The sequence below is a fragment of the Triturus cristatus genome, chromosome 10, assembly GCF_964204655.1.
Source record: "Triturus cristatus chromosome 10, aTriCri1.1, whole genome shotgun sequence".
NCBI classification, from domain to species: Eukaryota; Metazoa; Chordata; class Amphibia; order Caudata; family Salamandridae; genus Triturus; species Triturus cristatus.
In genome coordinates, this window is record NC_140593.1 from 1,238,805,261 (window position 1) to 1,238,831,306 (window position 26,046).

Genomic DNA, 26,046 nt, shown 5'->3' on the forward strand with positions numbered 1-26,046 from the left:
GGGGCGGGATAGCTGTCACGTCCATCTCTTCAGTACCCCCGGGGTGTAGTGTCTGTGTGTTTTTTCCGCCCTGTCAAATACCCCAGGGGTGCTACCAAGAGTCTCTTTTCAGCAAATTGGCTCTGGTGGTGTAATCAGCTGCGAACTTTTAGTTTCGTTTTCGATTTATCACGCTTCTACGTTTTGGTCGAGTCCATTAATCCGCGGGGGTGGGATAAGGCTTTGAAGAGGAAGTGAGGGCTCGTAGAAAGTGTTCGTCCCCTTTCAGGGATGTAAAAACTTTAGAAAAGCAAAGGGCAGTGCTTGGGTTTAGTACACCTCCGTGGAGTGGATGCTGTGAGTGAGCTCACCTTGAGGCGTCGGTAATGGTTGCGTCCAAGAGCAAAACACTTCCAGACCAGGAAGAGAAGTAAGAGGCGTGAGCAGGAGGCAGGAGAGGAGGAGAGGAGGAGAAGAGAGGTACGGGGGGAGAGGAGAGGTACCGAGGAGACAGGGGGAGAGGTACCGGGGAGACAGGGGGAGGGAGGCTGGAGGGGGAGGAGAGGTACCGGGGGAGACAGGGGGGAGGTACTGGGGGAGAGGTACCGGGGAGACTGGGGCGGAGGAGATGGGGAAGGTACCAGGGAGTCTGGAAAGGAGTAGAGATACTGGTGAGACTGGGGAGGAGGGAGGGGGGGGGGGGGAGGAGGGAGTGAGACTAGAGGGAGGTGGGGAGGAAGGAGTTTGGAGTGGTACTGTGGAGACTGGGGGGGGAGGAGGCTGGAGAGGGAGAGGTATCAGAGGCATACCATGGAGGAGGTTTGAGCGAAAGAGAGGTACCAATGAAACCATCTGGAGGGAGGCAAAAGAGGGAGAGGAAACAGGGATATCACCTGGAGGGAGGAAAAGGGAAACAGGAGAGGGAGAGGTATGGGGGAGACTGGTGGGAGAGCAAGCCTTGAAAAATAATAAGTATTACTAATCTGCAGGCCTGGTAATTTGAGCACTCTACTCAACTGTGATGTTCTTGACTCCTAAACTTGTTTCAAATTGTGTGATTCTAGAAAAATATTTTATAGAGCTACCTTTCTTCATTATTAGATATAATAGCACCTTCAAATATGCGAGTTCAACATTTCTGCTGTACAAAAAAACATCTTTTGTTTGATTCGATGGTTTAAACGTTTGCTTCATGCATAGTAAGAATCTAGCCCACTTATAGGGTACACATGACCCATGACTTGTCTCTTTGTTCACTAATCGCGTTGTGATCATGGTGGGGGCAGGAATATTTCTCCGTTCATATTTAAAAACACTCTTTTAATAAATATATTACCAAAACATGATGTGGTAGTGCAATGGTCATTTACAGACAGCGCTATTTCCATTCAAATAGCCACAAACTTTCCCATGAACTTGCAGTTTTACTGATAAAACTATATACCGTACAAACAATGTTTGGAAATTGGGTTTCAGCAACAATATTTATGATTTGCACCTCACCAAGTAACGTGTTGTGATTTGCTTTCATTCTCTAAAAATCTTTTTTTCACCACACAGAAATACAGACAGTTTCCTTCATAACTAAAGAAATACATTTTGTAATGTTTGTACAGTTCACTTATTAGCTATTTAAATGTTGTTAGGTAGAAAAGCCTGGCATCTTGCAGCTTTTCATTACATGCTCAGCACAATTGTCGCATAGTTCACTTTACAAAATCCTCTAACTTCAGTCAGAGAAAGAAAAACAAATTTAGGAAGACAAACTGACTTTTGTCCTTTGTCTCTGAATGCAGAGCAAATGTGACCAAATAAAAACGAGATTTAAAGGCATCTTTATTGCTCATTCGCTGTGAGTGAACAGAACAGCTGTTCTTTGTCAGCTCACTGGAATGGGCCGGTAAGCCCTAAAAATAGCTCACCCTCATGAAATCTGACTCGCCACTACGAGTGGGCAAGTAGATTTCTTGTGGCCTGGTGAGGGGGAGGCTGGAGAGGGAGAGGTAAGGGGGACATCACTTGGGATGGGAGGATACCATAGACATTACCTGCAGGGAGGGAGGCTCGGTGGGAGAAGTACTGGGGCGACTGGAGGGAGAGGGTGAGGGAGGTTGCTAGAGAGGGAGAGGCACCGGGGACATCACCTAGTGGGGAGTACTCTGGATATCAGTTTAGCAGTGTTCAGGGAGAGCGTGTTTTATTTCATCCCTTCCAAACCAAGACTGGCTTCTGCATCTGTTGTATCGCAACCTAGCTAATTCCTGGGCAAGCATTTGGGGTTCACTTTAGGTCAACACACCAGCTCTTCGTGATACCACGTGTCACAAACCTCACACATACGATTTTATGCTGATTGTTTATCCTATAAAAACTGAAAGCACACTTCCTGCTGACTGACTTCACATGAAATGAAATTATATGGATTTATAAAGTGCACTGTTACCACAGGTCGTCAAGGCTCTAAAGAAGAGAGAGCTCCGGAGAATGAGAATCCTCATATCACCAGGAAATTGCTGTCCATAGTTTAAAGATAAAGAAGCCAGGTCTTTAGTGCTTTCTGAAAACTATTGTTATCCTGTAAATTACAGCTGGTGGAATCGAATTCCACAATTTGGCTGTGGCCACGGAAAACGCTTTTCCTAAATTTGGGAAAAACTACAGGATTGTAGCTAGCAGACCAAAGATGTCAAGTGTGGATATATTTCTGGAATATCCTTGTCAATCCTCTGGGCCCGATATTTTGCCCCGCCTTCTGCGCCATGCATAAGGCCTTAAAGGAAATCCCTTTGTTCACTGATAATCAATACAGTTAGGAGGTCCCCGTTGAGACTGGTGTTTAGGAACTTCAAGTATTGGTTTCGCAGCCGCATTCCGTACTACCTGAAGTTCAGCAGTTGCTGTTTTATTGCTCATGAGCAATGCAAGCCGTGGTTCTCTCGCATCTGCGCAGGTGCAACGCCCTTCTTTGTGGTCTTCCAAGGAGTACTCTTGGTCTCTCCAGCAGCCGCCCTCTTCATCACTGGCAAAAACAATCTCACTAAAGAACTCCAGCTCTGAGTAACCGTGAAGCCAAGTTTGACTTGGAGGACTTGCATTGTCCATCCAGTGGTGCATCCAGGCCTTGTTAGCTACTTGAAAAACGTACTGCATACCTTCTTATTTATTTATTTATAGGTTTTATACCGCGCCTGAATCACCCCCGAAGGGGTATCCCCGCGCTAAGGATTGCATTAGCCAGGTAGACAAACCTTAACGATATAGGGCAGTTTTAAGAAATTTTCTAAAACGCAGATAGTCCGGGCACTGTCTCGGGTCAATTGGAAGCTGGTTCCAATAGTAGGGAGCGAGGTAGGAAAAAGACTTCCCGCCTAACCTTGCTTTCCTCACCCGAGGGACCACAAGGAGAGCCTTGTCTCCCGATCTGAGTGGCCTGATAGGGACATAAGGCTTGAGTTTCCTAGCAATGTAAGAAGGACCCTTATTATGCAAGGCCCTATAAACAATGCAGCGAATTTTACATTTTGACCGCTTACGGAAGGGCAACCAGTGTAGACGTTGGAGCAAGGGGTTTGCAGGTTTGACAAGCAGAAAAAGGAAATCCAGCTGCTGCCCGCAAGTATTAACAAGCATTGGCATAGCCAATTGGTCTCTGCAATGAGGGTGCCTAATTACAGAGACGACCAAAGGGTGTCGTGGCGGGAAATCAACCAATTAGATTGCAGGCTGCCGACAAAGGCTAGCAAATAATAATTAAAATAACTTAACATGCCGCAGCAGACAAGTGCTTTTTTTTTTTTTTAAACTTGGGACCGCTATTAAATGTGGAACCTTCAAAAGTTTTTAGTTGGAAGTGTGAACAAGAAGAAACGGGTATACAGTGCCCTGGGACAGGAGGCGAAAGCCACTGGGAATATTGAGGTGGAAAAAGAACCAACCATAGCAAAACCACCACAAACCCAACCACCCTCCTCATGGGTGGGCCAAAAAAGTTTTGAAACTGCTGTCCACAAGCATACACAGCTGCACAATTGACAAAACCGCACCTGACATGCTGCAAATGAAAGCCAAGGAGGGACGGAAAACCGATGGAAACAAAATATGCATGCAATTCAAGGAGGCAGAACCCAGAATCGATGAGAGGGGGTGTAGAAAGGAAACATGGATGAAGAAAGATGCACGCATTTTTGTTATGCCATCTCCTTGTGTCCGCGACCACCATCGGCCTTTAAAGTCTACACATATTCATACATAGTTTGATATTTCACCTAAACAGTACCCTTTGAAGCGCTGTTTGTTACAATATTTTTGGGCTCAGCTCAGTTGTGGAACGCTTCCCCTGGCTCTCCTACTAAAATAAACTTGGTTGTAAATGGGTCAGATTGTCTCAGGCCACATAATCATTACGGTAAACCAAGAAAAAAGAGTTGAATCCCAGTCTTCTGATGTTTGGACGGTGTTGTGTCTGAGCGACATTTTTAAAGGGGAAGTGAATGATGAAGAACCAATATATGCTTGACCTCTTGAGCGGAGTGATGGTGTCGGAGTCCGGGTCAGTGGAGTCGAGGCCTCCAGAGAATGGACCATCTTGAAAGTAGAGGCACAAAGCTTTGGGCCTTGTGATTGAGGCAGCAATAGGAGGGCCTCTGATATTGGGAGAAGTCTAGTGTGTGCCCAGATGGAAGGGTCCTGCTACTGTGTTGTGAATAAAGTGGCAAGTTGTGCAGTCGTCTATCCAGTTATTGGAATCTTGGGAGATCGTTTAATCCTTTGATACAGAGACTACAGATTACGGTTAGGTAGTCATGTAATTGCTAGCCATAACATATTCTTTTTCTAGAGTATTATCTTCATTTTATAGTGGTCTAAATGAGACTCATTTTGAGAACGTGATTTTTAGCTCCTGTGGCATCTAGCGCACATTATCAGGCCTTCTGTCTTTTAACTAGAGAACACACAGAGTCCTGAACTGAACTTGCTTATTAGGCTCCTGAAGCGGAACAGTTTGATTTTTACTATGACCTGCTGGCTAGCTGTTTGTACGAGTCGAAATGATGCAGAGCTGAAGGAGTTCTCTCATTCCTCTCGGACTGGGCAAGCAAGTGGGGAGTTGAGAGCAGCGGCTAATGCTTCCGTCATCCCCCTGCAAGGCGGGGAATGGACATTGTTAGACCTTAAGACATCCTGAAGGCACTGATTGGCACAATCACCAGAGCGCCATTACCCAAAGAGAGGAGGGCCCTGAAGCACAGTTGGCTGCCTGGAGTACCCAGAAGGAGGATGTACGATATCGTAATACATCACTAACTGAAAAATACCGCAGTTTATTTGCGCAGCTGATAGCAGGACACAGGAATCAAAACTCTGGGATGAGGTGGAGATTAGATTCTAAATCCACCCTGAGCGCGTGGAGGGCTTTGTCCTACTGAGAAATTAAACGTAGTCTAGGACATGAGCATATAAATATCCATCCATAAGCAGTTGCCCTTCTTGAAATTATTAACATGAATTGATCCATAAGGACCAAATGGTTCATAACCACCCTCAGTACTTCATATAATCTTACAAAACAGTACAGATTATTAGATGAGACAAATGCCGACTCGTACCCGGAGTCTGTGGTAGGTTTGGTGGCTCCAGGCCAGCTCGAGTAGTGTTGCGTCCTATCTTACTCCCACCCCGGAAGTGCTTGACCGCCATTTCTCATTCCATATAAGTTCAGGCAGTGGCTCGTCATTGTGCTAATGTGGACCACAAGTGATTCAGACTCTTTGAACCGACTGGTATGGAAGACGTGTTTCAGATCACAGACGTGGACTAGGGTCCCCTGCTTCTTTCTTACGAATTCTTCTAAATAGTGATTTTTTTTCCATGAAGTCTACATATTAATTGCCCGAAACGGTTCTTGGATACTTGCATGTCTTATCGATCACAGGTAACCAACCAAACACCTATGACTTGCATTAATGGGTCTCTTTCCACTTTCATATTTTGAAGCTCATGGCTTCGTTTTTCTACCTCCATAACTTTATCTTAATTAGTAACCAGCTGTCTTACAGGTAGTTGAATAACAGGAAGAGCCTTCCATCGTATTTACATTAACCACGGTTGGTCGTTGAACACTGAAGGGGGTATTATTAGTGTTTCTTCACGTTTGGTTGCCATACCTTCCTTTTGACTCTGAAGTTTAAGACATTCCATCGGGCCAGTCTTGCCCTTCTTCTTTCACTCCTGCACCTGGATTGATGATATGATACCTCGGGTCCACTCTCTTTGACTTCACTTCCATGCTCCAGGACTGCATGCCTTCCACTAGGTTGCAATATTTAGGCTATAAGTTAATTGCATATGATACTCCACGTATTTTTATTCTTTTCTTTCTTCTTAATATATTATACCCTTATGTCTACGCTTATTACCAATGGACATCTGTATGTATATTTATTTCCTTTTTTTTTCAATTTGTTTTACTAGTTTATTTAACTATTCTACTATATTTATTTATTCTATTATTGTTGTTTTACTGTATGCAATTTGATGGAATGTGGCATGAATCATTTTTATTTACGTGTGATGCATTTCGATACTTACATATATGACCGCATCTCATCTGTTGGTTTTTTGGACCTATTATATGTTGACCCTATTTATTATGATTGCTTATTCCTACTATGGATTCTCAAATATGGTTATGAACTTATTATGGCCGTAGCCATGGAATCTTTATTTTTTAGGTCTCGGTTGGCGTTGGAGCGCGCATGCGCTCCTCGCCTCGAGACTTATAGTAAACAAGAAGGGACTCAAAGCCCCGCCCCTCATTTCCATTGGGTAGCTTCAGTGTTTATGTTAAACCCTGGCTTCCCATTGGAAAGGAGGGTTTTTCGTTGCCTCCCTTTAGCTTTTTGGTCCGGCCCACCTGGACTGGCTCGCCTGCTTCACGGCTGTCGTGAAGACTTTTCTTATCTGCTTGTTTATTTAACAAGCAGATAAGAAAAGTCTTCACAACAGCTGTGAAGCTGGCACGGAGTCACGGGGAGGACAAGGCAATGATGAGCACTTGTAATGCATTGCTATTGTCATTTTATGCTTTTCTAACACAAACCGTAAAAAGCAATTGATTTTGGTTGATAGTCACTCGACATGGGGCGCTGCTGCAGCTCCTGCATTCCAAGCAATCACCCTATGCATCCTTTGAAACTGATGAATGTTCCTTTATCATTCACTGTCTGATTGACTCTTGTACAAGGATCCCACGACTAGGTCTGTTTGAACAACAACAAAAACGGAGTCATGCGCAATCTTCAAGAGGTGCCCACTGACGAAGATTACAGAACAGACAATTGTTAATTGTAGCGCCCAGAGCGGTGGGTGATGATGCTAAGGCACACTGTTGCATTTATGCAGACTTGCTCACAATGTGGGTTGTGTATCGAGGTTCACATTTCTACTCACTGCACACTCATGATCTATTTGCACGCGATGACTAGGGCCTGAGGTCTTCGGGGAACTTGTGCTGTGTTGTGTTTTTTTTATTGTTTAACCAAACCCTTCATTTTGTTAGCCTTGAATCTTGCGAGCCCCTGCATAGTGAACAGCAGCAGCTTGCATTATGCACCAGTTCTTGCCGAGCCTGCCAAAGAGAAGCTTTAAAGCGTAATTTCATTATAAACTCAATTTTTACTTCCCTGAATCCAGGCAGAGGAGAGAATGTTTTTATCACTGTATAAATCAGCCGGGCTCGTCTTCTGTGCGGTTTTTGTTGCTTTGGTGTACTTTACTTGCGTTTGGTTCTAAAGTTTTTTTTCTTTCTGTGTTTAATTTGCAGGCGGCCCCCATCCCGTTTTGATTTGTAGGAGCCCCTCTCCCCCACTACAGCCCGTTTTCTCAGACGTCCTCCCATTTGGCGTGCTTGTTTTCCCAGGCAGGCCCCCTGGTGGTCCCTGCTCTGGGGGGTTGGAAAGCAGCCCCTTGCGGGTCAGACCCGGTGCATGTTGTATGTGTGTGTTTTCCTCGGAAGGGGTGGGGTGGGGGCAGCGTGATCTCTGCGGAGATATGGGGGGCACCTGGGCTGCTGGTGAGACTGCTCTCACTTTGGCCTTTCCTAACCCCCGCCCCCTCCGCCGCGCTCTCCCTCCAGAGTGTCACTTTTGTTTGTGAAAGGCCCCTAAGTGCGCGCCCATTCACACACACCCCCCCGGCCCTTGGTGTCTGGGACAGCCCTGGGCAGAGGATAGGCTTCATTGGGCTGTGGAGAGAGCGCTGCCGCTGAGCTGCTGGTCCGGGCTTTCGGGGGCAGGGCACGAGGAGCAAGGGCAGAAACAGGGCAGAGATAAAGGGCAGGCGGCGAGGACAGTGAGGGCAAACGGGGTGGAAAGTGATTAAAGGTAGCGGACAGGCATCAGAGAGGGGCAGAAACAGGAAGAGACAGAAGTGTAGAGGTGCAGGACAGGTAGTGAGCAGGAGGGGCAGAGAGGCGACAGGAGCAGGGTGGGTGAGTTATAAAGTGGGGACGATGTGGAGTAATCGGCCATTCTACACCCTGACGGCCTACTTTTTAATTCAGTTTGGCGCCCCTCCCCCCCACAGTGCATGACTAGCTTTGGTGAGGCCTTATTGTGGAATATATCGGTGAACTCGCGCTGATGGGATTATTGTTGGCAGGACTCCCACGTCAAAGGCTGATGGCTGGATGTACTGCAGGCGGGGGGTGGACCTGGAGGTTGTAGACTGTCTACCATAAGCCCCAAAACGCTGGAGAATAGTGCACTGAAGATGCTGCCAGTGAACTGTGGGCCTGAAAGAAGGAATGCAAGTGTGGGTGAGTGTAGCACTGAAGGTACCTTCGGATCCCTGCGGGGCCCCAGTTGACGGGAAATAACGCTCGTATTTGGTGGCATTCAAGAATTTATTTATACCTTTTCCGGGTTCTGGAGCTCTCCGTCCCTGACGTCTCCATCTTGGCTATCCCTGAGATCGGAGGTCCTACCTTAACCTTCAAAGGCATAGCAGAGTTATAGAAACATAGATCTAGTGGCAAGTCCAGCCGCAGAATCACAGGGGTCAAGCGACTTAACTTGCCTGACTATAAGATGGCAGTCAAGCTCCATATCCTATCCTACCATCCTTGTCCTCGTCATTCTCCCGTTTCCGGACTCGAAACCTTTGGACACTTCATGATCTTCATTCTATCCCGTCAGAGCACGAGCACCATGGCCGATTCCCGGTGGAGCTGCATCAACAGCTATAGGGGAGATTGGCTCCGGCTCACCGCTAGAGCCGTCACCTACCCAGCCGGACTTCGGACATAGGTCTCATCATTTTTTCTCCACTGCTGATCTCCTCCCTATGGACTTCCAGCTCTCTTCTACACTACTTTCAATGGAGCTATGACGTTGCGCCCTGGGCTGAATCTTCAACTGTTTGGACTTACCGTGGAGCCTGCTTAACCTTTGGCGGATGCCCGGTGGAGCTATCATACGTATTACTGCGGAGCCTGCTTAATCTTTGGCTGATACCCGGTGGAGCTAGCATACGTATTACCGCGGAGCCTGCTTAACCTTTGGCTGATACCCGGTGGAGCTATCATACATAGCTGTAGAGGAGTCAGGCCCTGGGATTCGCCCTCTCGGCCAGCACCTACCCAGCCGGACATCGGACACTGTTTTTCCTCGTCTTCCCGTTATGTTCCCTTCCCTCCCCTGCATCTAGGGGCATGATCACCACTAGGCTCCTTCCCCCCCCCCCTTACCTCTACTGTCCCCTACTGTTCTTCACCCATGCCCTTTCTTCTGCCTCCTAATATTCTTCTAATCCCCTCTACTGTTCCCCCTTTTCCCTTCCTTACTCCATCAGTTTTTAATGTTTCTATGTCATCAATGCGCTAGTAACGAATGTAACTGATTGTTTTGCTGTAACATTGTTTAATCCTCATGTAAAGCGCTCTGATACCTTCGGGTCTAGCCAACGCTGTATAAAACTCAATAAAGAAAGAAAAGCCCTTTCTTTTCATTTTCTCCTTCTGCATTCTTTCGTCCCCTCCTCTTCCCCCATCCCCTCTCTTACATACACATACACCGAGACACTGCATTTCCTTTCCTTTGGTGTGAATATTTTGACATCAGCATTTGTGTACCAATTGTACGCACTTTCCCCTAAAATGGTAATTTTGCTTGTCAAATATACTTTATTGCTCTTTGCTCTCAGAAGAGGCCAAGAATTGGATGAGTGTGGCACTGCGAAAAACATGCACTGCCTTCAGACTCCTCTCTAGAGCTGTGAATCGTGCCCCGTGTTGAGCACGCAGCAACACCTTGAACTCACCCAGACATGAGGACTCGGTTGGCAAAATGCCCTTGGAAGAGTCATGAGCAGAGCCACCATAATTATGTGGAAGGGATCACTAAATTATGTGGCAAGAGAAAGCAAATTATGTGGCATGATGTAACACATTTTGAAGCAGTAATGCTGCACCATTTTGTAATTTTACACTAAAGGATCCAAGGTCAAAACATAAATACAGCTATTGGCGACTGAAGGATGGCCTGCCTCTGCGCGACAAAGGGTCTGCTACTGAGCTGGAACACGTGCTAAGGCGTTTTCAGCAACTATTATCTGTTTGAGCTAGAAACAATTTATTTTTTATCAAAATCTGCAATTTATGCAGGAGATGAGAAAGTAAGTGACAAGTGCAGCAAATGAATAACTAGGCAAAAAAAAACCCCAGAGCTGAATCGCATAATTGTCCATAATTGTGCATATAATCGTCCAAGCCTAATCGCTGTTAAAATGTAATCCTGATTGACTTTGCAATTTGTATATATATAACTCTAACCACTAGTATATGTAATAGACCATTGTACTTACTACCACTCCTATGTGATTTTAGAGTTTATCTGTTTGTATCTCTTCCTTGAGTGACTTTACAACTTGTACATTTGCAATTCTTTTCTGTTTATATCTCTTCTGTAACTCTTGTAATCCAAAGTCCTTATGTAACGCAACTGGTTCTTTTGTAAAGCGCTCTGACACCTTCGGGTAATGTTCGCACTATATAAAATCGCATTAAATAAAATAAATAAAGATGTGGTGTTAGCAGAGTTAAGAGGTAGACCTACAGGGCTGGGGTAGAGGCTGACGGGACCGCGGAGGGTGCCGCTTGGAACAGTAAAATCATTATACAAAGAATCGTTCCTCGAAAATCGACAGGCTAGTGTAGTGAAAGGTCGTGGTGTTAAAATTTTTTAAAAGCTGTTCGTTATAAAAATATAGGGACATATTATCAAGACAAGCGATAAAATTATCGCCGCTTTAGCGGCAGAAAACTGCTGCTAAAACGGCGATAATGGGCTTGATAATCTGCTCTATGGAATTCCAACTGAAGCCCATGTTAGATGTGAAGGACATCTAACATGGGCTTCTATTGGAATTCTCTGCGGCATATTATCAAGCCCATTATCGCCTTTTTAGCAGCAGTTTTCTGCCGCTAAAGCGGCGATAATTTTATCACTTGTCTTTATAATATGCCCTCCTAAATCTCACGGCATTGGTAATTAACAGATTGTAAAATGCAGAACATCTACACTAGAAGATCGCCGCCACGCTTTACGATGGTTACAGCGAAATGTTTCCCAGCAGGCAAGGTGGAAACGGCAAAGGAGGGCTGAAGGAAAAATGTACGATGGAATGAGTTCTGGACAACGAAAGTGATAAGAAGAGGTGCGGGGGAAGGGGAGGCGCGCTAGAGATGGGAAACGTTTCAAGCCATGTCAAAGGAGGCAAGCGGATTGCTCGTTTGCCCGTGAGGTCGCCTCTGCCCACCGTGATGGGTGGTTTGAAGGCGAACGGGACTGGTGCAAAGGACAGAGGAGGTAGGAAGCGTCACCGCCCCATTGCATTATTAAAGCTACAAAATAAAAGGGACATAATAAGGGAAAGCATGAAGGAAGAAAGCAGTAGGGTGGTCCAGGTGTGTTCACCTTCTAAGCATGCACATGAAGAAACGCACAGCGACCGTTGAGTTTTACAAAAGTAAAATCCAATCCCAAAACTATAAGCAGCAGTGATATAGATGCAAACATGTAATTTGTTTACCACAGCTATTTCGTAACCTGTATGGAAATGTATGATAGCCATGAACAGCGATCAACTTGGAGTGACTACTTTTTATTACTTTGTATGTTTTCGATTGAGATGTTTGTATGTGGATCTGTGATTCCCTTGACGCAGAAACATTTCTGCCTTCCAAATCTGCTGACAAACGTCACAACTATTCGAAAGATCTTCATATAGTTCAATTTCTACCCTAGCACTTCAGCTCTCTTGCACGTTTTCTTACTACATTATAACGAGTGTCTTTTATGAGATTTTCCCCAAGTTTCACAGTAGATGACGGCATGGGTTCTTTTGCATCAGTGTCGCTTTGATTCCTTCCTGCACTCGGTGTAATTGACACTGATGTCCAGCACCCATACTCGTAAAAACCATAGTCTGTGAAAATGTGTCCTCCTTTCTTTGCCCAGAAATAGCTTTCTCTTTGACTCTCTCTCCCTTCCTTTCTAAATTACCTTTCTTTTCCCCTTTTCCCATTTCTGTTTCTCCTTTCCCCTTCCTTCCCCTTCTCTCTTCCCTTCCTCTTTACCCCCCTTTCCTCTCCTCCCTCTTTCCTCCCCTCCTCTTTTACCTTCGTATACCAGTGGTGTTAGACCTGGCACCTTGGCGTGGGTCTCCCTTCCACTTTTTGTTGCTGTTGCCTCATGTGTTTTGCTGGTGTTAGCTGCTCAGAGCACTGTGCCGCGGCCAATCAGTGCCACAGTGCAAGTGCTCCCTGTATAAAGTATATACATTGATTGGATTCCATGATTGGCTTATTTGGTTTACTGTCAGGCCCCAGTAAAGTGCACCAGGAGTGCCCAGGGCTTGTAAATCCAAATACTGCTAGTGGGCTTGCAGCACTGGTTGTGCCACCCACAGAAGCAGCCTTGTAAAATGTGTCTAAGGTCTGCCATTGCAGAACCTGCGTGCAGTCTGGTACTGTCATGCTGACTGGGCAAGGGCACCCCCTTGCCAGTCCCTAAACATTCCCTTAACTTCATATTAGTCACCCCTATGGTAGGCCCAAGGGCAGGGTGCATTGTAAGTGTAAGGTAGGACAAGCCCTGATGTGTGTGGCATGTCCTAATAGTGAATTACAGCCATTTTCGTTTTTCACTATTGTAAGGCTACCTGTTCTCATAGGCCAGAATGGGCTGCTGGAATTATTACACTCTATAATCCTAGCAGACTCAGGGAACATGGTAGAAACTCGAGTTTGATATGCCTGAACTCAGAATAATAAAATACATCTTTTAGCAACGTTTATTTTAATGTTCTGTGTTTGCAAATACCACTTTTAGAAAGTTGGTATTTGCTTGCCTAACCATTTCAGGCGGCCTCTGCTCTGATGTGTATCTGCTGTCTGGTTTGTGTGAGTGACAGGGCTGGGGAATTCCAGGTGGTGAATAGAAAGATTACACCAGGATGGGTGAGAGGAGTGCCCCTTGACTCTGAAATAGGGCTGTATTCTGCCACCACAATGTTGGCTCCACCTCCTGTGGAGCGTCTGATGTCGTTGCCCTGCACACTGAAAAGACAAGCCAAAGTCACCACAACAAAGTGCTCAAGAACTGGACTAAACAAGGCAAAGGCGCCCTGGCCTCAAAGAACAAAAGAAATGCAGTATAAAGATAGGAGCCCTGCTCCTAAGAAATCCGATCCTGCTTGAACCACGAAGAACCTCTGCCCGACTAGAAGGACCTGGGAAAGCTGAAGGAGTAGTACTGTCCCTGACCTGGGGGATTGGCCTGCAGTGGGTGCCTTGCTGAGAAAGGAGGGGAAAAGACTGAAAGACTTTGCAGAACTTGTGCTTCAACCTAATCTCCAAGGGCTTGTGGGTGAGCTTGCCCCCTGAACGGAGTCCCAGGAATATTGGACTCCTCCTGCCTCAAGAGCCGCTGGACATTGCCTCAAAACTTGCCCTGCCGCTGGAGCCCCGGTGAAGTGCGACTCGAAACCCTGTTTGCTCTGCAGCCGTGTCTGTGGCTGACCCGCACCGTGTGGCTCCGCTCTGTACGAGCCGTAACCCGCACTGTCCACTGCCGGGCCGCCTACACCCCGCTGCATCCTCCCCCCCCCCCCCCCCCCGTGAGCCGCACTGCTTGTCTCGCCGCCCCTGCCACTGGCAGTTAAGGACTGGAGCGCCCCGCAAGGAGAATCCGCCCCGTACGCCAAAGCGCACCGGCTTCCCTGGCGCCACACTCCAGAACCCAAACCCGCAGCTGCGCACCGAAGGGTACGGCTCGTACACTCGAGGCATACCGGCCTCCCCGTAGTGCGCCGCTGTGTTCGGATTGGCATCCCCGCTCCAAGGCATGACGCGCATCCTGCGCCGCACCGTGAAGCCGCTACAACCCGGACCGTCTGCTCCGCCCTGCAGCCCCGCCCAGATGCCTTGAACCGAGTTATCTACCCAAGCCAGGCCCGCACCGGAGGAGAGCCAACGCACGCTCCTGGGACACCTTCACCTGCGGTATCATCCGCGTCGACCCCTACGAACTTCAAAGGTACTGTGAGAGTCGCCCCTGACTGTGTGCTCATCGGACCCGCGAGTCCGCAACGTTTAGCTAACTCTTTTTGATACGATCTTCCCCAAAAAGAATCGCACAGTCAGCGCGAGGCGCACAGGACATAAAGATACGCATTTTTGTAACAATAACGCTCTTTCCTAAGATAGTATTGTGGCCTCCTTTTAAAAACATTATTTGGGTCTTGTGCTAGGCCTTTTATATAAAGAATACTTATTTTTATACAAACCCTGGTGTGGCGTCCATGTGTGGTGTTGTCACTGAGTTGCTGTGTGTATTTACAAATGCTTTACCCATAAAGCTCTGAGATTAGCCTTGTCTGCTCACGCCGCGCAACCTAGAGGGTGAGCAGGGGTTATTTTAAAGAGTAAGTCCCTTGCCCTGACGAGAGGAGAGGGTCCCTGCTTGTCACAAGTACTTACCTGTGCCAACCAGAGACCCCCAATTCTAACAAGTGGGATGAAAAAGTGGATGGGATCTCTAAAAGAGGTGGTGCCTATGTCATTAAGGGCGTCTCTCTTTAGACTACATTTCTGTGCTTTCAATATCGTGTCATTCACCCAACTAGTAGTTTTGGTTCCCTCTGAGCTTTTTTTTACTGCACCAGATGTATAACACAATAACTGACATACATCTAAAACCAGCCAGGACTATTGTCTTTGTCAGTGGCTGTAGCAGTCTACGATAAATTCGAAACAATAATTTTCTTGTAAATAATATTGAAAATTTTTCAATTCTGAAATTGAAACTGAATGAAACCTTACCGAGGCCTGTTGAAGGGGTTGTGATCTTCAGAGTCTCAATCACTCAATTTTAATTTTTTTTTTAACTATTTGTTGATTTTTTTTTTTTTCAAAGCATTGCCACTGCAACATTTCCAAATGTACATTGTCAGCCCAGATGTTGGTGGTGGCGCACATTTAGGGAGCATGCCATCGATTCATTTATACATCTCTGCTTGTCTGTTCAGAGCTTTGTAATCCTAGCATGTAAACAAGATGATGACTATTGCACCTCAGTGCTTCTAGATAGTTCTCATTTGCTGTTCGTCCTTCTTTCCTTCCACCTCCCCTAGACTCTACTACCACGCCTAATACTACGAGTGTTGCTAATAGAGTGACATAGACGATGTGCTGATGAAGCCGGTAATTCACCCATGGGCCCATATACCCTTCCTGCCTTGGTCATGTAGCGGTCTGAACTCACAGCTCCTCCCCACTGTCTTTATTCGGGAAGGCTCTCAGCACTTCCAACCAGAGTTCAGCAATGGGCTTTTTGCGAAATCCTCCGTTGCCCTTTTCCAGAGCTGCCCCTTCCACAACAGCCCAGTTTTCCACATCCTCAGTCGACTTCCAATGTAATGCTATATCCCTCCAGGCTACAGCATAGATTTTATTACTCTCTGGCATTTCCTCAAACAGCGCGCTGACGCTGTAACGAACCACCTCATCCTGGTCGCCATTCTCGAGGGCGAGGTGTGCCACATGACACGCCCCCTCGGTTGGCCACGCCCCCTTACCAGACCTATATATAGTGCGCGCAGCTCTCTCAGCGCGACACTAACGCAGGACTCCTGAGGCGAAAAGTCGGGAGCGTGGATACTTTGTTTTTTAATTATTGTGTGTGATACTTTGTTCTTAACTTACCCAGCATACTCTCACTCTCTGGCATTTCCTCAAACAGCGCGCTGACGCTGCAACGAACCACCTCATCCTGGTCGCCATTCTCGAGGGCGAGGTGTGCCACGTGACACGCCCCCTCGGTTGGCCACGCCCCCTTACCAGACCTATATATAGTGCGCGCAGCTCTCTCAGCGCGACACTAACGCAGGACTCCTGAGGCGAAAAGCCGGGAGCGTGGATACTTTGTTTTTTAATTATTGTGTGTGATACTTTGTTCTTAACTTACCCAGCATACTCGCACTCTCTGGCATTTCCTCAAACAGCGCGCTGACGCTGCAACGAACCACCTCATCCTGGTCGCCATTCTCGAGGGCGAGGTGTGCCACGTGACACGCCCCCTCGGTTGGCCACGCCCCTTTCAACGCCCCGACCATTTAGCATAAATCATGTGTCTTGGGAGGAAGCGCAGCGGACGAGCGCAGCGGGCGCGACGATTGCGCGCCAAAGGCGCGCTTAAGGCAAGCCCGTCTGCGCCCGTCCGCGACTGGCCGGGGCTAGGGGCATGTCACTCTGCCCCGCGTATCACCTACTCCCCGGACCAACTGCGCAGCCTCCAGGGACCCTGGCCATTATGGCCTCCACACGCTCTCGCATCTCTTTCCTTGGTCTTCCCCCCACTTTTTCCCTTTCCAGCCCTCCTCCCACAGTTGGCCCCCCGCCTCTCGTCCTGCCGCACAGTTCCTACGTCAACCCCTAAAGCTCTTACGGCCTTCTATCTTAACACCCGGTCCGCTGTCGCCCATGCGCATGAGCTTGCGGTCCTGTTGGATCTTCATGCCCCAGATCTTCTTTTCCTAACGGAGACCTGGTTCTGCGATGACTCCCTCCCTGCCCTATTATCCACCTTACCGGCCACTTACTATGCCCTCAGGGCGGATCGCCGTCCTGGCAAAGCTGGGGGCGGCGTAGCGGTCATCGCACGTGTCGATCTACTTTTCCAAAGTCTATCCCTGCCTGACATCGCGACCTCCGAATTTCTGGTGATTCGCACCACTTCTACCTCTCCTCCTCTGACCTGCTTTCTCACTTATCGTTCTCCTCAATCTCCTCTACAGTTTCTCTCTGATTTCCTGGAAGTCTTGGCCACTATCACAATTAATAACTCTTCCATTCTGCTTCTTGGCGATTTCAATTTCTGGCCATCCGACCCCGCTGAATGTGCGTCCTCTAAGGAATTCTCCGAAACCCTCCAATCCCTTAACTTTACATCCTACGTTCACTCACCCACTCACATCAAAGGTCACATACTTGACCAGATCTGGTCCCTGAACTGCCCTGTGGAATCTCTTTCCATCTCGCCTTGCTCATGGTCTGATCACCACTTGATTTCTTTTTCCCTTCCTATCCATCCCCCAACTAAGCCCCCCCGCCCCAAAAACACCTGGGTTCGATCGTGGGGCCGAGTTAACCCAGAAAGTCTCTCCTCCCTTCTCAGTTCCTCCCTCCCTCCCCTGCACGGCCTCTCCACCCTCTCCCAGGTGGATGCCATAGATCAATGGCTTTCCTCTGGCCGCGACTCCATTGCCCCGCTCAAACGCATCACCTCCAAACGTGAGAAGGACGCCAACCGATGGTTTAACGTCGAGCTTAAGGCCACTAAACTAAAAGTACGTCGCGCTGAACGGGCATGGAGGAGAAGCTATTGCCCCACGCTAAAACTGGAGTATACCGACATTCTTACCCAGTATAAAATAGACATCTTGGAGGCCAAAACATCATACTTCTCCTCCAAAATCTTAGCCGCGGAAAACCAGTCAAAGGAGATATTTACAATCGTCCACAGCCTGGCGTTCTCGGACAGAACAACCCTCAAGCCCGCCCCGTCCGAAGAACTCTGTCTTTCCCTTAATAACTATTTTATTCATAAAATTGCTACCATCAAGGCCAACATTCCACCCCCTTCTCCCTCCTTTGTGGACCCCCAATGTCCCCCTCCCAAGGGTGAACTCACCACCCTCCCCCCTATCACTAGAGAATGTCTGACCTCCTTAGTGCCTTTGGTCAAGTCTGGCTCTCCTCTTGACCCCTGCCCTGCCCACATTCTCCGCCATATTTTTGTTACCTGCCCAGACCCCCCCCTTCACCTCCTCAACAGCTCTCTTGCTCAAGGCGTAGTTCCCTACCCCTTGAAGTCGGCGGTTATTGTGCCTATTTTGAAAAAACCCGGGGCAGACCCTTCTGTCCCTGCCAATTTCCGCCCCATCTCCCTCTTGCCATTTCTGGCCAAGGTGCTCGAGCGCCATGTCACCTGCGCTCTGAGCTCCTTTGTGGAGACGCATGGAGCCCTTGCCCCCCGCCAGGCCGGCTTCCGCCCCGCACACTCTACGGAGTCCGTTGTCATCTCGGTCCTGGACAACCTCAGGGAGGGTATGGACACCAACCAGCACCAGGCCCTTGTGCTCCTCGATCTCTCAGCCGCCTTTGATACAGTAGATCACACCATCTTGTTATCCCGTGTCAAGGCGGCAGGAATCGGGGGGACTGCCCTGGTCTGGCTATCCTCCTTCCTGAGCGACCGCACCCAGGCCGTTCGCCTGGGTGACTTTACAGCGGACGTCCGGAAAGTTCAGTGCGGGGTTCCCCAAGGCTCTTCCCTTTCCCCTCTCCTGTTTAATCTGTATGTCGCCCCCCTTATCTTTTCCCTTCAACAGATGGAGGTCGCCGTATTTAATTATGCGGATGACCTCCAGCTTGTTTTCAACCTATCTTCTTCTCCCTCCTCTGTTCTAAACTTTCAATCTCTCATGCTCCATATCAGGGATTGGATGAACCACAACCACCTCAAACTCAACCCCGACAAGACCGAGCTGGTCTTGACGGGTGGTTCATCCAGCCCCTGGTCCTCCCTTTTCTGGCCTCCCTCTCTTGGCCCTTCTCCTGCACCCTCCTCCTCTGTTAAAACCCTAGGCATAAAAATCAACTCTCAACTCACCCTTCACTCCCAGGTTAGCTCTGTGGTATCTTCTTCTTTCCTTTCCCTGCGCACTATACGCAGAGTGTCTCGCTTCTTTACTTTCTCTGCTCTCAAGCTTATAATTCTGGCCATGGTGGTGTCCCGCCTGGATTACGGCAATGCTCTATATGCCTGCATTCCTGCTTATAGCTTGCGGCGCCTACAGCAGATTCAGAACCAGGCGGCCCGCCTGGCCTTCAAACTTCCTAAATCTCACCACTCTACCCCTCTTCTGAAATCTCTACACTGGCTCCCCGTGCGAGCCAGAGTCCAATTCAAACTCGCCACCATCACCTTCTTGGCCCGACTTGGCCTGGCTCCGGCCTTTATCTCTTCTGAGATTACTCCATACGTTCCCACCAGGGAACTACGCTCGTCCTCCCAATCCCTCCTCACCGTCCCCCGCTTCCGGAGAAAGAAGTGGGGAGGTTCTAAATTTTCCACCCTTGCCCCGACCCTTTGGAACTCCCTTCCCCTTGAACTTCGTACCATTACTCTTTACTCACAATTCCGTAGACACCTCAAGACTTATTTTTTCACGAAGTCTTTTGAATAATCCTCCATCAACCCTCCCTGCCTATTAGCCCCGGATCCGGTTAGAGTTAGCGCCAAGAAACCGCTGGTATACGTGCGCTCTAGAAATAATTTAAATCAATCAAATCAAATTCTTTTGCTTTTTCTGGCCGGTGCAGACATAAGCCATCGGACATATTTCCACTTGGAGTACATTTTGTCTGTTGAGTGTGCACTCTACCACTCTCTATCAGTGGGCAGGTTCACACCATATGCACAATCGCCATCTAACTGCTCAGCGGGACACCGTTTCAGCTTGTTTCATTATATTCAATCTGAGGGGGGAGGTATGCTATGAGTAAATGTGAGAAAGTGGCTCTGTATATACTGTTCCCCAAATAGGTACAGGGTGTACAGAGTCCACAGTCCCCAGAGGTTTGGCAGAGGCTAAAGTTAGATATAACCTTACTCTCTAAAGTGGTAGCTTGGTCGAGCAGTAAGGCAGTATCAGAGGACAGTGTAAAGCATTTGATGTACACACTCAGTCAGCAAATGGTTTCACACACTCAATAACTGAACTCTAGGCCAATGGTTTATATATAAAAAAAATATGCTTGTTTTATTTTAGAACCAACAATAGGTATTAAAATATACTTTCTCAGAATGAGATGCTGTAGGTAATTCCATTTGCAATATGCAATTGACTTTTGTAAATAATTACAAGTTGTTGCAATAGGCAACACAATTCTAAACACAATAATGCATTGAGTTCAATGGAAGTTTCACATTATTTGCAATAGATTACTTTTAGATTACTTTTGGAATTCCAGGACTGGATCCTAGATTCAGTCCTGGGACAGTACTCAGAAACAAGTGATAAAAGTCGACTTAATTACTGTGGTGATTTTTAGATAATATTTTGCCATTTTAAAAGTTGACACTTAGAAAATATTTCATAGAAAACAGTCAATGATTCCCTATGGCAGTAATTTCAAGTTGCAGGTATAGTATGTTCTCGTTACTTTTGTAATCCAGTACTGGGTGCCTAGACTCGGTACTCAGACCTTTATCCAAAACAGGTAAGTAATTACGTTTTCAGAAATTATACAATTTTTAAAGAATATTTAAAGTTTTCAGAAATCGACAAAAGAAATTTCACAGAAAAACAGTCAATGATTTCCTATGGGAGAAAATTGGGTTACTGGTAAGTACAGTTGTAAGTATTTTCCAGAGTCAGTGCTGGGCACCAAGATCCAGCACTGGGAGCTCACCTAAGAGCAGGTGAGTATTTGCGTTTTCGTTACTCGACTGATTTTTGGTGAATATTTTAAGTTTTGAAAAGTCCACACTTAGAAGAAATTTCAGGAAAAATCAGTCAATGTTACCCTATTAGGAAAATTGAGTTATCGGTTTAAAGGTAAGTACTCAACTGGCAGAGTTAAGGTTCTGGGCATAGACTCAGGGGTCTCCCAGGGTCAGGTAGGTACAGTTGGTTCACCCTCAGCGGCACAAGGGCGGCCGGGTGCAGAGAAAGTTAGGCCCAATGTTATCCTATGAGAGGTAGGGGGGCCTTGGTTGGTGGCTGCTGACTAGCAGGCCACGCGGCTGTGGGAGCTGGGCTCCTGGTCACTTACTGAGGGCAAGTGGGGAAGTAGACAGGTGTAGAGGTTGCACTGCCAGGGCCACTCGGGCGGCTGGGTGCAGGGTGCTTTTGAGCCTTCGGGCGCTCAATTGATTTCAATGGGAAATCTCCGGTTTAGAAAAAGACTGCAAGCTCAGGGACGAAGATTCTTCAGGTGCCACCACCACTTCGAGAGGTTAGTTGGAGGATAGGTGGGTACCCCGGGATTGGGCAAAGGGGGCCCCTGGGTGCAGAGGTGCCTTTTGGTGTCGGGAAATCTTACTCTATTGATCGCGGTTGGGGGGGCACCTGGTTCTGAGGCTGCAGGCTTCTTCAGGAGTGTCGAGGGAGGTCCTTGGGTGCCTGACTCAGGGTCACAGTTGCCGTGGGGTCGTCCTCGTGGTCTTTGTTCACTCCGGCACAGGCCAGACTTGGCTGGTGCAGAGTGTGCTGGGTTCGCAGTTCCGGGCTGCTGCCAGGGATTAGAAGTAGGTTTTGAGTAGAGCCTCTACTCATGGGAGTCCCAGGGGATCAGAGTTCAAAGGTAGCCAGGTCCTCCGGGGTTTGTGAGGTTGCTGGCCACAAGAGATGCCGGGTTGGAGCAGGAGCAGGTTCGAGGGTCGACAGGCCAGTAGGGCTGGGGCCAAAGCAGTTGGTGTCTTCCTCTTCTTAGCAGCTGCAGGGCTGGTCTTCTTTCTTCTAGCTCTTCTTCGGATTTTGGAATATGGAATCTGGGGAAGGAAGGTTCAGGGTTCCCCTAAATACTAGATTTAGGAGCGTTACAGGTAGGTGAAGGGCAGGGACCAATGGGTCCCTGTCCTGGGGTGGGTACACCCCCTATCCTGCCTCTCTCCTGTGGGAGGGGGGCAGTAACCTAGTCCTGATAGGGCAGGGCTTCCTATCTTCAAGAATGCGAGAGCCCGGAGATGTGCTTCACCTTGCCTCTACCACCTGAGGGGTGGGGTTGGCAGGCTGGCACATCCCCTGTCCTTATTTGGGGTTTCCGGCCAAGCTCCCTGCCAGAGTGGGGGGGTTGCAGTGGCCTGGGGAAGCTCACAGAGGCGGCATGTCTTTTTAAGTTTCCCCCTGCCCATCCTGGGGGAGGAGATTTAGCACCTCGCCCAGGATGTGCATTGTTGCAGGCCCAGGAGAGCAGGGGCTCTCCTACCCAGGGGTCCAGCAACATGTCTGCTGTGTGGCAGCCTAGGCAGCGTCAGAACAGACGTGGATTGTAGGTTAGGTTTTAGGGGGCACCTCTAAGATGCCCTCTGGGGTGCTGGTACATTAAATCCCACACCGGCATCAGTGTGGGTTTAATGTGCTGAGAAGTTTGATACCAAACTTCCCAGTCTTTAGTGTTGCCATTATAGTGCTGTGGAGTTCGTGTTTGACGAGCTCTCAGCACCATGTACTCTTAAATGGCAGCATTGCACTTACAGTGCCCAGGAATGGACCTGGGTACTGTAGGGGCACAGGGCTTCTGCTCCTGTGCCCACACCATTGGCATAGGGCACCCAGCTAGAGGGGTGGCTGATGTAGGTGATGGGCATGGCACACAGAGATGTGTGCCATGTCGACTCTTTGTTTTGTCTTGCACCCAGACACCCAGCCTGCAAGGGCTGTGTGGGTGTGTGGGTGTGTGGGTGTGTGGGTGTGTAAGGGTGTGTGTGTGTAAGGGTGTGTGTGTGTAAGGGTGTGTGTGTGTAAGGGTGTGTGTGTGTAAGGGTACAGGGCCTCTGAGGGTGGCACAATGAGTGCTGCAGCCCTTAGAGGCCTTCCCTGGTCACAAGGCCCTGGATACCTAGGGTATCATTTACCAGGGGCTGACATGTGGCCAGGGTTTGCCAATTTGGGTTGGAGGCTTTTGTTTAGGGAAGGAACATAGGCCCTGGGCACCTGATTGTCAGGAGTCCAGGGCACACTCAGTCAAAGTACATTCAGCAATTCAGTAAAAAGTGGGGGCATACCATGCACGAAAAATGGCACTTTCTCACAGTAAATAATTAAAATGCGTATACTTGTATCTGGCGTTCCGATAGACCTTGTGCGGTATTTGAAGAAGAGTGAAATGAAGCAGTAATGTCTGTTGATTCTCCACAGTTCTGCAGTGCCACACAGACTTTAAAAGAGCATCTGCTGTCGGCTGCCTGCGTCCTCGGTTTCACGTCCCTTCACATTTCGTGTACTCTTTGCATGCTTGTTTCATTGACTGTAATACCCGCTTCGGCCCCTTCGTTGTGATTGCTCAACCATAGACCTGATGATCTTAATCCAATTCTGGTCATTCCGAGAATCTGCGCTTTCACTTCCTTTTTGTGATATATAGACTTGGTGACTGTCGGTAATTACATAGATATGCGTTACATGGGTGACGCATTTGGTTCCTATTTCTAAGTGAAATCCTGATGTGTCTGCTAAGAGTTGCTAAGAGTTTTTGGGGCTTTGGGCAAGCAATATTTTGGGGGCCCCTGTTAACAATAACGTTGAACTGTTTACACATTTTCATTTGATTCAAGTCCTGGTGATGCTAAAGCACGTGAATATGCTAACTGTTCAGAAACAGGGGTTTGCACAAAGACGTAAAGTTCCAGCTGTCCAGTGCTTGCCACTTAAAAAGCCTATATTAAAAAAAGCATTGAAAATGCAATAGGTCTCGCCTTTGATTAAGTTAAAGCCATTTGCTTTGTTAATGGTATTGTATAGCAAAACAAATGGCTTCAACTTAGTCAAAGGCGAGACCTATTGCATTTTCAATGCTTGTTCTTCTCTTTCCATTATGGTTTTCTTTGGCACTTGACTGTGTGGGACCATATCCAACAGGCATTCAATCTGTATCTTTGGCCTCTACTGCTGTTTTTTCCTATGATACGCATTGCGTTCGGTAATGCTGATTCGGGTAATTTTGATGACTTGCGTATGAACATAACTTTGACATTTTATACACTTGAACATATTCTTTGGGGTTGCTTCTAGTTCATCTATTGCGTTCTATTGTTATTTGAGGACAATCTTTGTGTTTTTCTAACCATATTTGCTGAATTTGTGACTCCTTTACTGATATGATTTATTATCATTGCGCTTTTTCAATATCAATGAATATATTTATTCATATCAATGTGTTTAATACTTTTACTTTTGCAATGAACAGTCCAATGTTTTTTTTCTGCTAGAACTTTGACAAAATGGTCTTTCTTATTGGTTGGTTTTTCTTTTTGCCTTCTTTATGGTTCTTTCTCTATATTTTTATGTTGTTCACACATGGTGACTTTCCATTCTTTATTTACTGTCTCCTTACACATTATCAGCCTTGGAAAAAGCCACAGGCCTGCGCGCCATAAAGGCGGCGAAACGGGTTCACTGTACCTTTAGAATCACCTTGGAGCTCTGGCTTACCATTGAAAATAAGGATACTTCTGAGACAAAACTTGAGACACCACTAGTCCTGTAGCCAGAATTTTAGGAATATTTCAAGAATATTCACCTGTCCTTGTTCCTATGTATACTCTTGGACTCAATGGGCTAGAGGTTCCCCATTTACAGAGTGTACAAGTGGCAACATAGATATCCTCGTTAACTAAGGACGGGCACACCTAGGAACTATCGCCCCTTCACAATAGGAGAAATTAAATGTAGTCTAGGACGTGAAAATATATCTATCATAAGCAGTTGCCTTCCTGAAAACTATTAACGTGAATTGATCCATAAGGACCAAAAGGTTCATAACCACCCGCAATACTTCATATATTCTTACAAGACTGTACAGGATATTAGATGAGACAAATGTGGACTCGTACCCGGAGTCTGTGGTAGGTTCGATGGACCTCGAGAAGGTATTTGGTACTATCTAGAAGCTGTTATGTTAAGAATGTGGATGGGGTCTGGTTGGATAAGATGGATCAGGGTGCTGTACTCTAACCCAGTGTCTCTGGTAAAAAATGGGGACCAAGTTTCGCACCAGTATTGTCGCTTTTATTGCACTATACAGGGCTGCCCCCTCTTCTCACTCCTTTTTGCTATTGCTATGGAACTGCTGGCGAAGGTAGCTCGGAAAGAGGAGTGGGGCCTCAAGGCATCCCGTTGTGGGACTGAGCACATACCATATTTCTATACGCTGAATATTTACTATTTTATCTGGGTAATGGAATGAGGGACCTGGAGCCAATTATGTGAGTTTTGAGGGACTTTGGAGCGGTATCCGGTCTGAAGGCAAATAGTTCCAAATCTCACGTATTCCCAATTAGTCGTAGGGAACATAACTTGACGCACAAGACATTGGAATGAAGTGGGCGCCCCCACATCTTTGAGTAACTGGGAGTGCATATTTATCACCAGGTGATGGACCGACAGGACGGTAACTCGGGGTAGTAATAAGAGGGTCAGAGTGGTCTGTTACATTCTGGAGATCCTTCTGCGTACCCATTGTGGCTAGAATTCACCTTACCAAGATAGTAATTCTTCCAAGACTACTGCATACATATTTGTTTTATTAATCTCCTGTTCTGGGTACCAGCTAAATGGTTCTTACAGCTCGATACACTGGTTAGAGAACTGGTCTTGGATAGAGCTAGGCAAAGGGCGTATAAGTTACACTCAGGAACCCAATTATGGTGGGAGACCTTTGCACCATTACAGTGGATTGCCAGATGGCTGGACGTGGAATGTACTAAGGAGTTGTTGGTAATG

The 26,046-nt window shown here is 47.4% G+C and overlaps 1 protein-coding gene across 6 annotated transcripts in view; it reads left to right on the top strand.

The window, feature by feature from the left end:
- The first annotated feature begins 328 nt into the window (after positions 1 to 328).
- Positions 329 to 26,046, top strand: part of IKBKG (inhibitor of nuclear factor kappa B kinase regulatory subunit gamma) — a 228,727-nt gene continuing 203,009 nt past the window's right edge. For 4 of the 6 annotated variants that reach the window (XM_085629872.1, XM_085629874.1, XM_085629877.1 and 1 more), the window contains exon 1: positions 329 to 459. The gene's annotated coding sequence lies outside the window, so the exon portion shown is untranslated. Of the gene's footprint in view, positions 460 to 781; positions 816 to 1,948; positions 1,983 to 26,046 lie in introns of those variants that run through there. The other 2 variants (XM_085629875.1, XM_085629878.1) reach the window with 2 other exon arrangements.